Raw genomic sequence first — 12,660 nt, 5'->3', positions numbered from 1 at the left:
ATACAGATAGCGGTGTATATATTTCCATGTTTATACAGATAGCGGTGTAGATATTTCCATGTTTATACAGATATTGGTGTAGATATTCCCACATTTACAGACATAACGGTTTAGATATTTCCATGTTTATAGAGACAGCGGTGTAGTTATTTCCATGTTCATAGAGATAGCGGTGTAGATATTTCCATGTTTACAGAGATGGCTGTGTAGGTATTTCCATGTGTATACAGATAGCGGTGTAGATATTTCCATGTTCCTGCAGATGGTGGTGTAGATATTTCCATGTTTAAAGAGACAGCCGTGTAGATATTTCCATGTTTATAGAGATAGTGGTGTAGACATTTCCATGTTTATACAGATAGTGTAGATATTTCCATTTTTACAGAGATAGCAGTGCAGATATTTCCTTGTTTATACAGATAGCGGTGTACATGTTTCCATCTTTATACAGAAAGCCGTGTAGAAATTTACAAGTTTATAGAGATAGCGGTGTAGATATTTCCATGTTTATACAGATAGTGGTGTAGAAATTTCCACGTTTATATAGATAGTGGTGTACATATTTCCATGTTTATACAGATAGCGGTGTAGATATTCCCATGTTTATAAAGACAGCGGTGTAGCTATTTCCATGTTTATAGAGATAGCAGTGTAGATATTTACATGTTTATACAGACAGTGGTGTAGAGATTTGCATGTTTATAGAGATAGCGGTGTAGGTTTTTCTCTGTTTTACAGATAGCAGTGTAGTTTTTCCTCTGTTTTACAGATAGCAGTGTAGATATTTCCATATTTATACAGATAGTGGTGTAGTTATTTCCATTTTTATAAATATAGCGGTGAAGATATTTTCATCTTTATACAGATGACGGAATAGATATTCCCACGTTTGTACACATAACCGTGTAGATATTTCCAAGTTTATATATATAGCGGTGTAGATATTTCCATTTTTATAGAGATAGCGCTGTAGATGTTTCCATGTTAATACAGATAGCGGTGTAGATATTTCCATGTTTATAGAGATGTCATTGTAGATATTTCCATGTTTATACAGATAGCGGTGTAGATATTACCATGTTTATACAGATAGTCATGCAGACATTTCCATGTTTATAGAGATAGCAATGTGGATATTTCCATGTTTATGGAGATAGCAGTGCAGATATTTCCTTGTTTATGCAGATAGCGGTGTAGATATTTCGATGTTTACAGAGATAGAGGTATAGTTATTTCAATGTTTATACAGATAACGGTGTAGGTATTTGCATGTTTATACAGATAGCGGTGTAGATATTTCCATGTGTATATAGATGGCGGTGTAGGTATTTCCTTGTTTATACAGACAGCAGTGTAGATATTTTCATGTTTATAGAGGTAGCGGTGTAGATATTCCCAGGTTCATACAGATAGCGTTGTAAATATTTCCATGTTTCTAGAGATAGAGGTGTAGATATTACCATGTTTATACAGATAGCGGTGTAGACATTTCCATGTATATACAGGTAGCGGTGTAGATATTTCCACGTTTATACAGATAGTGGTGTAGATATATACACGTTAATAGAGATAGCGGTGTAGATGTTTCCACAACTATACACTTAGCGGTGTAGATATTTCCACATTTATACACATAGCGGTGTAGATATTTCCACGGATATAGAGATAGCGGTGTAGATATTTCAAAGTTTGTTGACATAGCGGTGTAGATGTTTCCACGTTTATACAGATAGCGGTTTAGATATTTCCATGTTTATACTGACAGCGGTGTAGATATTTCCACGTTTATAGAGATAGCCATGTAGATATTTCCATGTTTATGGAGGTAGCATTGTAAATATTCCCATGTTCATACAGATAGCGGTGTATATATATCCATGCTTATAGAGATAGCAGTGTAGATATTTCCATGTTTATAGAGACAGCGTTGTAGATATTTCCACGTTTATAGAGATAGTGGTTTAGGTATTTCCATGTTTATACAGAAAGTGGTGTAGAGACTTCCACGTTTACAGAGATAGCGGTGTAGTTATTTCCACGTTTATACAGATAGCGGTGCAGATACTTCCACATTTTTACAGATACCGGTGTAGATATTTCCACGTTTATAGAGATAGCAGTGTAGATATGTCCATGTTTATACAGATAGCATTGTAGATATTTCCACGTTTATACTGAAAGTGGTGTAGATATTTCCAACTTTATACAGACAGCTGTGTAGGTATTTCCACGTTCATAGAGATAGCAGTGTAGTTATTTCCATGATTATAGAGACAGTGGTGTAGATATTTCCACGTTTACAGAGATAGCGGTGTAGATATTTCCATGTTTATAGAGACAGCGATGTAGTTATTTCCATGTTTATGCAGATTGCTTTGAAGATATTACCATGTTTATAGAAGCAGCGGTGTGGATATTTCCATGTTAATACGGATAGGGTTGTGGAGATTTCCGTGTGTATACAGGTATCGGTGTAGATATTCCAATGTTTCTACAGCTATCGGTGTAGATATTTCCATGATTATAGAGATAGCGGTGTAGGTGTTTCCAACTTTATACAGATAGCGATATAGATATTTCCGTGTTTATATAGATAGCGGTGAAAATATTTCCATGTTTATACAGGTAGCTGTGTAGATATTTCTATGTTTATAGGGATAGTGGTGAAGATATTTCCATGTTTATATGGATAGCGGTGTAGATATTTCAAAGTTTATAGAGATGGCGGTGTAGATATTTGCATGTTTATAGGGATAGCAGTGTAGATATTTCCATGTTTATACAAATGGCGGTGTAAATATTTCCATGTTTACAGAGATAGTGTTGTAGATATTTCCAGGCTTCTACAGATGGCGGTATAGATATTTCCATGTTTATAGAGATAGCGGTGTAGATATTTCCATGTTTATAGAGAAAGCGGTGTAGATATTTCCAAGTTTATAGAGATAGCGGTACAGATATTTCCTTGTTTAAACCCATAGCAGTGTAGATATTTCCATGTTTATACAGATAGCGATGTAGATATTTCCATATTTATACAGAGAGCGGTGTAGATATTTCCATGTTTATACAGATAGTGGTGTAGATATTTCCATGTTTACAGAGATAGCGGTGTTGATATTTCCATGTTTATACAGATAGAGGTGTAGATATTCCCATGTTTATACAGATATCGGAGTAGATATTTCCATGTTTATAGAGATAGTGGTGTAGATGTTTCCATCTTTATACAGATAGCGGTGCAAATATTTCCTTGTTTATAGAGACAGCGGTGAAGATATTTCCATGTTTATTCAGATAGCAGTGTAGATATTTCCATGTTTATAGAGAATGCGGTGTAGACATTTCCATATTAATACACATTGTGGTGTAGATATTTCGAAGTTTATAGTGATAGCGGTGTAGACATTCCATGTTTATACAGATAGCCGTGTAGATATTTACATGCTTATAGAAATAGCGGTGTGGATATTTACATCTTTATACAGATAGCGGTGTAGATATTTCCATGTTTCTACAGATAGCGGTGAAGGTATTTCATGTTTGTTGAGATAGCGGTGTAGATATTTCCAGGTTTATACACATAGCCATGCAGATATTTCCATGTTTACAGTGATAGCATTGTAGATATTTCCATGTATATACAGATAGCGTTGTATATGTTTCCACATTTATACAGATAGAAGTGTAGAAATTTCCATTTTTATAGAGATAGCGGTGTAGGTATTTCCCTGTTTTACAGATAGCATTGTAGATATTTCCTTGTTTTTACACATAGTGGTGTAGATATTTCCATGTTTATAGAGATAGCGGTGTAGATATTTTCATGTTTATACAAATAGCGGTGTTGATATTCCCATGTTTGTACACATAACCGTGTAGAACTTTCCATGTTTATATATATAGCGGTGTAGATATTTCCATGTTTATAGAGAGAGCGCTGTAGTTATTTCCACGTTAATACAGATAGCGATGTAGATATTTCCATGTTTTTAGAGATGGCATTGTAGATATTTCCATGTTTATACAGATATCAGTGTAGACATTTCGATGTTTATAGAGATAACGGTATAGTTATTTCAATGTTTATACAGATAACGGTGTAGGTATTTGCATGTTTATACAGATAGCGGTGTAGATATTGCCCTCTTTGTAGAGATAGCAGTGCAGATATATCCTTGTTTATACAGATAGCGTTGTAGATATTTCGATGTTTATAGAGATAGCGGTATAGTGATTTCAATGTTTTTACAGATAACGGTGTAGGTGTTTGCAAGTTTATACAGATAGTGGTGAAGTTACTTCCATGTTTATACAGATAGCTGTGTAGACATTTCCATGTTAATAGTGATAGCTGTGTAAATATTTCCCTGTTTTACAGATAGCAGAGTAGATATTTCCATGTTTATACAGAGAGCAGTGTAGATATTTCTACGTTTACAGAGATAGCGGTGTAGATAATTTCATGTTTATACAGACAGCGGTGTAGAAATTTCCATGTTTATAGAGATAGCGGTGTACATGTTTACATGTTTATACAGACAGCGGTGTAAATATTTCCATGTTTATACTGATAGTGGTGTAAATATTTTCATGTTTATAGAGATAGCGCTGTAGATAATTCCATGCTAATAGAGATAGCAGTGTAAATATTTCCATGTTTATATAGATAGCCGTGTAATTGTTTACAAATTTATAGAGATAGCGGTGTAGATATTTCCATGTTTATACAGATGGCAGTGTAGATATTTCTATGTTTATACAGATGGCGGTGTAGGTATTTCCATGTTTATACAGATAGGGGTGTAGATATTTCCATGTTTATAGAGATGGCTGTGTAGATATTTCAATGTTTATAGACATAGCGGGGTACATACTTCCATGTTTATAGAGATAGCTGTGTAGATATTTCCTTGTTTATAGAGATGGCGGTGTAGATATATCCAGGTTTATAAAGAAAGCGGTGTAGATATTTCCATGTTTATAAAGATGGCGCTGTAGATATTTCCATGTTTGTACAGATGGCGGTGTAGATATTCCCACGTTTATACAGATGGATGTGTAGATATTTCCATGTTTATTGAGATGGCGGTGTAGATATTTCCATGTTTATACAGACAGCGGTGTACATATTTCCATGTTTATACAGATAGCGGTGTAGATATTTCCATGTTTATAGTGATGGCGGTGTAGATATTTCCATGTTTATACAGATAGCGTTGTAGATATTTCCATGTTTATAGAGATGGCGGTGTAGGTATTTCCTTGTTTATACCGATGGCGGTGGAGATATTTCCATGATTATAAAGATAGCGTTGTAGATATTTCCATGCTTATAGTGATAGCGGTTTAGATATTTCCATGTTTATACAGATGGCAGTGTAGCTATATCCATGTTTTTAAAGATGGCCGTGTGAATATTTCCAAGTTTAAAAAGATAGTGGTGTAGATATTTCCATATTTATACAGACGGCGGTGTAGATATTTCCATGTATATACAGATGGCGGTGTAGATTTTGCCATGTGTATACAGATGGAGGTGTGGATATTTGCATGTTTATACAGATAGCGCTGTAGATATTTCCATGATTATACAGATGACGGTGTAGATATTTCCATGTTTATACAGATGGCAGTGTAGATATTTCCAAGTTTATAAAGATGCCGGTGTAGGTATTTCCATGTTTATTCAGATAGCAGTGTATATATTTCCATGTTTATACAGATGTCGATGTAGATATTTTGACGTTTATAGAGAGAACGGTGTAGGTAATTCCATGTTTTCAGTGATGGCCGTGTAGATGTTCCCTTTTTTATACAGATGGCCGTGTAGATATTTCCATGTTTATAAAGATAGTCGTGTAGATATTTCCATATTTATACAGATGGCGGTGTAGATATTTCCATGTTTATACAGATAGCGGTGTTGGTATTTCCATGTTTATAGAGATATCGATGTAGATATTTCCTTGTTTATACAGATAGCGGTGTAGATATTTCCATGTTTATATAGATAGCGGTGTTGATATTTCCATGTTTATACAGATAGCGGTCTGGATATTTCCATCTTTATACAGCTCGCGGTATAGATATTTCCATCTTTATACAGATGTCAGTGTAGATATTTCCCTGTTTATACAGATAGCGGTGTAGATATTTCCATGTTCATACAGATGTCGGTGTTAGTTCCATGTTTATGGAGATGGTGGTGTATATATTTTCATGTTTATAGAAATGGCGGTGTAGATATTTCCGTGTTTATAGAGATTGTGGTGTAGATATCTCCATGGTTATAGAGATAGCTGTGTACTTATTTCCATGTTTCTGGAGATAGCGGTTTAGATATTTCCATGTTTATACAGACGGCTATGTAGATATTTCCATGTGTATACAGACAAGCAGTGCAGATATTTCCATGTTTATAGAGATGGTGTTGTAGATATTTCCATGTTTATACGGATGACTGTGGAGATATTTGCATGTTTATGCAGACGGCGGTGTAGGAATTTCCATGTTTATAGAGATAACTGCGTAGATATTTCCATGTTTTTGCAGATAGCGGTGTAGATATTTCCATGTTTATAGAGATAGCGGTTTACATATTTCCATATTTATACAGATAGCGGTTAAGATATATCCATGTTTATACAGATCCCGGTGTAAATATTTCCATGTTTATACAGATGGCGTTGTAGATATTTCCACGTTTATACAGATAGCGGTGTAGATATTTCCATATTTATACTGATAGCGAGGTATTTATTTCCATGTTTACAGAGATAGCGGTGTAGATATTTCCATCTTTGAACAGATTGTGGTGTAGATATTTCCATATTTACACAGATAGCAGTGTAGATATTTTCATGTTTATACAGATGGCTGTGTATATATTTCCATATATATACCGATGGCAGTGTAGATATTTCCATGTTTATAGAGATGGCGGTGTAGACATTTCCATGTTTTTGGAGATAGCGGTGAAGATATTTCCATGTTTCTACAGATGGTTGTGTAGATATTTCCATGTGTATACAGATAGCGGTGTAGATATTTCCATGTTTACACTGATGACGGTGTAGATATTTCGATGTTTATGGAGATAGCAGTGTAGATATTTCCATGTTTGTACAGATAGCGGTGTATATATTTCCATGTTTATACAGATAGCGGTGTAGATATATCCATGTTTATATAGATAGCGGTGTAGATATTTCCATGTTTATTCAGATGGCGGTGTAGATATTTCCATGTTTTTACAGATGTCTGTGTTGATGTTTCCATGTTCATACAGATCGCGGAGTAGATATTTCCATTTTTATACATATGGCAGTGTAGATATTTCCATGTTTATAGAGATGGAGGTGTAGTTATTTCCGTGTTTACAGAGATGGCAGTGTAGCTGCTTCCATGTTTATAGAGATATCAGTGTAGATATTTCCATGTTTATTGAGACAGCATTGTTGATAAATCCTTGTTTATACTGATGGCGGTGTAGATATTTTCATGATAATAAAGATAGCGGTGTAGATATTTGCATGTTTTTGCAGATGGTAGTGTAGATATTTCTATGTTTATGCAGATGGCGATGTAGATATTTCCATGTTTATACCGATAAGGGTGGAGATATTTCATGTTTCCAGAGATGGCGGTGTAGATATTTCAATGTTTATAGAGATAGTGGTGTACAAACTTCCATGTTTATAGAGATAGCGGTGTAGGTATTTCCTTGTTTATACAGATGGCGGTGTAGATATTTCCATGTTTATAACGAAAGCAGTGTAGATATTTGCATGTTTATACAGATGGCGTTGTAGATATTTCCAAGTTTATACAGATGGCGGTGTAGATATTCCCATGTTTATACAGATGGAGCTGTATATATTTCCATGGTTATTCAGATGGCTGTGTACATATTTCCATGTTTACACAGATAGCCGTGTAGATATTTCCATGTTTATACAGGTGGCGCTGTATGTATTTCCATGTTTATACATTTAGCGGTGTAGATATTTCCATGTTTATACAGATGGCGGTGTAGATATTTCCATGTTTATACAGATAGCGGTGTAGATATTTCCATGTGTATATAGATGGCGGTGTAGGTATTTCCTTGTTTATACAGACAGCAGTGTAGATATTTTCATGTTTATAGAGGTAGCGGTGTAGATATTCCCAGGTTCATACAGATAGCGTTGTAAATATTTCCATGTTTCTAGAGATAGAGGTGTAGATATTACCATGTTTATACAGATAGCGGTGTAGACATTTCCATGTATATACAGGTAGCGGTGTAGATATTTCCACGTTTATACAGATAGTGGTGTAGATATATACACGTTAATAGAGATAGCGGTGTAGATGTTTCCACAACTATACACTTAGCGGTGTAGATATTTCCACATTTATACACATAGCGGTGTAGATATTTCCACGGATATAGAGATAGCGGTGTAGATATTTCAAAGTTTGTTGACATAGCGGTGTAGATGTTTCCACGTTTATACAGATAGCGGTTTAGATATTTCCATGTTTATACTGACAGCGGTGTAGATATTTCCACGTTTATAGAGATAGCCATGTAGATATTTCCATGTTTATGGAGGTAGCATTGTAAATATTCCCATGTTCATACAGATAGCGGTGTATATATATCCATGCTTATAGAGATAGCAGTGTAGATATTTCCATGTTTATAGAGACAGCGTTGTAGATATTTCCACGTTTATAGAGATAGTGGTTTAGGTATTTCCATGTTTATACAGAAAGTGGTGTAGAGACTTCCACGTTTACAGAGATAGCGGTGTAGTTATTTCCACGTTTATACAGATAGCGGTGCAGATACTTCCACATTTTTACAGATACCGGTGTAGATATTTCCACGTTTATAGAGATAGCAGTGTAGATATGTCCATGTTTATACAGATAGCATTGTAGATATTTCCACGTTTATACTGAAAGTGGTGTAGATATTTCCAACTTTATACAGACAGCTGTGTAGGTATTTCCACGTTCATAGAGATAGCAGTGTAGTTACTTCCATGATTATAGAGACAGTGGTGTAGATATTTCCACGTTTACAGAGATAGCGGTGTAGATATTTCCATGTTTATAGAGACAGCGATGTAGTTATTTCCATGTTTATGCAGATTGCTTTGAAGATATTACCATGTTTATAGAAGCAGCGGTGTGGATATTTCCATGTTAATACGGATAGGGTTGTGGAGATTTCCGTGTGTATACAGGTATCGGTGTAGATATTCCAATGTTTCTACAGCTATCGGTGTAGATATTTCCATGATTATAGAGATAGCGGTGTAGGTGTTTCCAACTTTATACAGATAGCGATATAGATATTTCCGTGTTTATATAGATAGCGGTGAAAATATTTCCATGTTTATACAGGTAGCTGTGTAGATATTTCTATGTTTATAGGGATAGTGGTGAAGATATTTCCATGTTTATATGGATAGCGGTGTAGATATTTCAAAGTTTATAGAGATGGCGGTGTAGATATTTGCATGTTTATAGGGATAGCAGTGTAGATATTTCCATGTTTATACAAATGGCGGTGTAAATATTTCCATGTTTACAGAGATAGTGTTGTAGATATTTCCAGGCTTCTACAGATGGCGGTATAGATATTTCCATGTTTATAGAGATAGCGGTGTAGATATTTCCATGTTTATAGAGAAAGCGGTGTAGATATTTCCAAGTTTATAGAGATAGCGGTACAGATATTTCCTTGTTTAAACCCATAGCAGTGTAGATATTTCCATGTTTATACAGATAGCGATGTAGATATTTCCATATTTATACAGAGAGCGGTGTAGATATTTCCATGTTTATACAGATAGTGGTGTAGATATTTCCATGTTTACAGAGATAGCGGTGTTGATATTTCCATGTTTATACAGATAGAGGTGTAGATATTCCCATGTTTATACAGATATCGGAGTAGATATTTCCATGTTTATAGAGATAGTGGTGTAGATGTTTCCATCTTTATACAGATAGCGGTGCAAATATTTCCTTGTTTATAGAGACAGCGGTGAAGATATTTCCATGTTTATTCAGATAGCAGTGTAGATATTTCCATGTTTATAGAGAATGCGGTGTAGACATTTCCATATTAATACACATTGTGGTGTAGATATTTCGAAGTTTATAGTGATAGCGGTGTAGACATTCCATGTTTATACAGATAGCCGTGTAGATATTTACATGCTTATAGAAATAGCGGTGTGGATATTTACATCTTTATACAGATAGCGGTGTAGATATTTCCATGTTTCTACAGATAGCGGTGAAGGTATTTCATGTTTGTTGAGATAGCGGTGTAGATATTTCCAGGTTTATACACATAGCCATGCAGATATTTCCATGTTTACAGTGATAGCATTGTAGATATTTCCATGTATATACAGATAGCGTTGTATATGTTTCCACATTTATACAGATAGAAGTGTAGAAATTTCCATTTTTATAGAGATAGCGGTGTAGGTATTTCCCTGTTTTACAGATAGCATTGTAGATATTTCCTTGTTTTTACACATAGTGGTGTAGATATTTCCATGTTTATAGAGATAGCGGTGTAGATATTTTCATGTTTATACAAATAGCGGTGTTGATATTCCCATGTTTGTACACATAACCGTGTAGAACTTTCCATGTTTATATATATAGCGGTGTAGATATTTCCATGTTTATAGAGAGAGCGCTGTAGTTATTTCCACGTTAATACAGATAGCGATGTAGATATTTCCATGTTTTTAGAGATGGCATTGTAGATATTTCCATGTTTATACAGATATCAGTGTAGACATTTCGATGTTTATAGAGATAACGGTATAGTTATTTCAATGTTTATACAGATAACGGTGTAGGTATTTGCATGTTTATACAGATAGCGGTGTAGATATTGCCCTCTTTGTAGAGATAGCAGTGCAGATATATCCTTGTTTATACAGATAGCGTTGTAGATATTTCGATGTTTATAGAGATAGCGGTATAGTGATTTCAATGTTTTTACAGATAACGGTGTAGGTGTTTGCAAGTTTATACAGATAGTGGTGAAGTTACTTCCATGTTTATACAGATAGCTGTGTAGACATTTCCATGTTAATAGTGATAGCTGTGTAAATATTTCCCTGTTTTACAGATAGCAGTGTAGATATTTCCATGTTTATAGAGACAGCGGTGTAGATATTTCTATGTTTATACAGATGGCAGAGTAGATATTTCCATGTTTATACAGAGAGCAGTGTAGATATTTCTACGTTTACAGAGATAGCGGTGTAGATAATTTCATGTTTATACAGACAGCGGTGTAGAAATTTCCATGTTTATAGAGATAGCGGTGTACATGTTTACATGTTTATACAGACAGCGGTGTAAATATTTCCATGTTTATACTGATAGTGGTGTAAATATTTTCATGTTTATAGAGATAGCGCTGTAGATAATTCCATGCTAATAGAGATAGCAGTGTAAATATTTCCATGTTTATATAGATAGCCGTGTAATTGTTTACAAATTTATAGAGATAGCGGTGTAGATATTTCCATGTTTATACAGATGGCAGTGTAGATATTTCTATGTTTATACAGATGGCGGTGTAGGTATTTCCATGTTTATACAGATAGGGGTGTAGATATTTCCATGTTTATAGAGATGGCTGTGTAGATATTTCAATGTTTATAGACATAGCGGGGTACATACTTCCATGTTTATAGAGATAGCTGTGTAGATATTTCCTTGTTTATAGAGATGGCGGTGTAGATATATCCAGGTTTATAAAGAAAGCGGTGTAGATATTTCCATGTTTATAAAGATGGCGCTGTAGATATTTCCATGTTTGTACAGATGGCGGTGTAGATATTCCCACGTTTATACAGATGGATGTGTAGATATTTCCATGTTTATTGAGATGGCGGTGTAGATATTTCCATGTTTATACAGACAGCGGTGTACATATTTCCATGTTTATACAGATAGCGGTGTAGATATTTCCATGTTTATAGTGATGGCGGTGTAGATATTTCCATGTTTATACAGATAGCGTTGTAGATATTTCCATGTTTATAGAGATGGCGGTGTAGGTATTTCCTTGTTTATACCGATGGCGGTGGAGATATTTCCATGATTATAAAGATAGCGTTGTAGATATTTCCATGCTTATAGTGATAGCGGTTTAGATATTTCCATGTTTATACAGATGGCAGTGTAGCTATATCCATGTTTTTAAAGATGGCCGTGTGAATATTTCCAAGTTTAAAAAGATAGTGGTGTAGATATTTCCATATTTATACAGACGGCGGTGTAGATATTTCCATGTATATACAGATGGCGGTGTAGATTTTGCCATGTGTATACAGATGGAGGTGTGGATATTTGCATGTTTATACAGATAGCGCTGTAGATATTTCCATGATTATACAGATGACGGTGTAGATATTTCCATGTTTATACAGATGGCAGTGTAGATATTTCCAAGTTTATAAAGATGCCGGTGTAGGTATTTCCATGTTTATTCAGATAGCAGTGTATATATTTCCATGTTTATACAGATGTCGATGTAGATATTTTGACGTTTATAGAGAGAACGGTGTAGGTAATTCCATGTTTTCAGTGATGGCCGTGTAGATGTTCCCTTTTTTATAC

The sequence above is a fragment of the Pan paniscus genome, chromosome 5, assembly GCF_029289425.2.
Source record: "Pan paniscus chromosome 5, NHGRI_mPanPan1-v2.0_pri, whole genome shotgun sequence".
NCBI lineage: Eukaryota > Metazoa > Chordata > Mammalia > Primates > Hominidae > Pan > Pan paniscus.
The sequence above is the reverse complement of the archived record's forward strand: the minus strand, read 5'-3'. Positions refer to the sequence as shown.